The sequence below is a fragment of the Corvus cornix genome, chromosome 2 (assembly GCF_000738735.6).
Source record: "Corvus cornix cornix isolate S_Up_H32 chromosome 2, ASM73873v5, whole genome shotgun sequence".
Taxonomy (NCBI): Eukaryota; Metazoa; Chordata; class Aves; order Passeriformes; family Corvidae; genus Corvus; species Corvus cornix.
In genome coordinates this window covers 123549528-123552027 of record NC_046333.1, presented here as the reverse complement: position 1 = coordinate 123552027, position 2500 = coordinate 123549528, and the positions used below count along the sequence as shown (strand labels likewise).

Sequence of the window (2500 nt, the reverse complement as noted above, 5' to 3'; positions counted from 1 at the left end):
AGAAAAGTCGGGCACACATTGGTTAAAAGTCTGCTTTCCTTCATTTTTTTCCTGAGCCTGCAAGGCTCTACCACTGTAATAGTAGCCTGATTACAGCCTAAGCTACCCCAAGTCCTTGCAGATCTCTCAGTTTGCAGAATGATGGCACTGTACACAACAGCTGAGTACTCTGAAACTTTAGTGTTTATTTTCAGCCTATGATATAGACTCTGCCTTGCTTTTATTCAGGAGGTAAGCAATCTTCATTCCAGTTGTAAGTCAGCACGATAGGTCTCGTTAATTTTAGACTAAAGCAGTAACCAATTTATCAGATAAGTTTTCAATTAAGCACAAAAGTTTGATTACATCCTGAAAACTATTGTTTCAGATATCTGAAGCATTACTGTTTTCTACATATTCTCATTTACAAGAAAAGGAAATTTAATTTAAAAATTTTGCGTAGTTGGACAGTGTAAGTTTATATACATAATAGACAGGTGCTGTATCCCCTGCATAAAATCACTCAGTGTGATTTTGGGATTAAAAAAAAATCCTTCCCTAGAAAGGCTTCAGTGAAGGTCACTGAGATACTAAGTATGAAGGATAACTGCTTAATTTTTTTTAAGGGTAATCAAATCTAATCTTGTCAGCTACATCAGAGAGAGAAAGTGATCAGTTTAAGATACATCAGAAGATTTGCATAGAATGAAAATGAATCAAAATTAGTTTTGGTATCTGAGATGGCTAAATGACAGCCTAATTGCTCCTGAATCAAACGTCACAAAGCTTGGTGTGTAATTTTAATCACTGATGAGAACCGGGTTAAGTTTGCTCATGGCACACATACAATTTAAAAACCTTTTGAAATAATCTGATCACAATGAGCATGAAAACTTAATAATTCTCTAATTAGTCCAGAGACAAGCATGTTTACCTTCCCATTTGGCAAATCGGCACAAACAGCGTATACATTCTGAAGAAAGCCTACACGTCTAACGCATTCTCCTCCAATGGCCTTATCTACAGATAAAAAGCTGCACAAGGAGAGTTGCACCAGAAAGCAACTCCCAGCCCCTTCCATCTATAGAGGACTGGTATAAATGTCTTCATATTGGTAGCTCTCAACTCTGACACAAAAGGATAAACAATGCTGGTACAAAGTATTTTTACATGTATCCACTCAGCAACTGCACATGTGAGGCTATTTCAGTCACATGTAAACACACATGCAAGCATGAAGACAGGCACCCAGCTGGCACACAACATGCATACAAGAAGCTTTTTGGGCCATTGCACAGAAAAAGAGGCAGTAGTACTTCTGTTTTGTTTTTGATACAGGGATGCCTGAGCAGTAACTCTGTCCTACCCAGTACCATGAAAGGATCACTCAGGTTGAAACCTCTCTAGCAGGTAAAGCTAACTGATAAAGAAGGAGTTAATACAGCAAATGGAATCAGATGCAACTCCCTAGAACTATTATAGCCCTACCTGAGGCTTTCTATTTAACCTCTGCTGCTCGAATCAGGCTTTACCCATACTGCAGCATATTATGGTATCCCACAGCATCACAGGGTCCAGTACACGCACAGAAACAGTTGCCAGTTACAGTCGTGGGCATGCACATTATACTGGGGCCAGATGGCATTTATGAGCAGTAAGTAATTTTAGGCAGATACAAAATGGGTTCTGCAGCGTAGCATCTCACCCTTCCCCTTCTTCCCACAGCCCTGTGCTTAACAGTTGTGCTGTTGCAATTTTCTCTTAAAAGATTTAGCAGAAGTAAACTATATTTTTAAACTTTCCATCACATAGTCAGTGAAAAACAAAATCAGCACAGTAACAAGTGTCATAACATCTTTTCTGTTACTTAATCAACATTTTAAAATAAGCTGCACATTTAGAGTTGTCTCCTTATATAACTTCAGTATTAATCAGTACCAAACAATGACATCAGCCCTCTGATCACAATTGTATAAACAAAAGTATATTTCATTCCAATTAAAACAAATACTAAATCGTTGAACTGACGAGCAGCACACAGAGAAACCAAAATGTACATTTCCATACTTGAGCTGTTTACAGTCTTTGTGGCCATGTTTGCTATCAGATAAAGTAGACGAAATCATTATACCTTGATGAGGAATTAAAAATTACTGGCATAATTTACTGATTGTACATAACATATGATGGAGCATGCATCCAGTAGTCTACGGCATCTTCAATATTGAAAAATAAAAAAAAATCTCCTCCCCAGGGACCTTCTATGAGAGCTATAACAAAGTTTCACAAAGTCATAGATAAAAAAATTTACAAGGACTGCCTCAGAACAAATATTTTTCCACAAAGTCTCTATAACAGATTTCAAACCTCTTTACAAAAGCAATCACAGTGCAAACCATACAGTATAAAGAAAAACCCCAAAATGGATATATATTAAGCACGTATCTGTATAGCCTTAAGACATCAAGAAAAAATCAAATCTCTGCCAATGGTATCAGCTGAGTTCACAGAAATACATACC

At 37.3% G+C, this 2500-nt stretch overlaps 1 protein-coding gene across 3 annotated transcripts in view; it reads right to left on the bottom strand.

The window, feature by feature from the left end:
- The window catches only part of ZFHX4 (zinc finger homeobox 4), a 149246-nt gene that overhangs the window by 126612 nt on the left and 20134 nt on the right, over positions 1 to 2500 (bottom strand). The window lies entirely within an intron of this gene.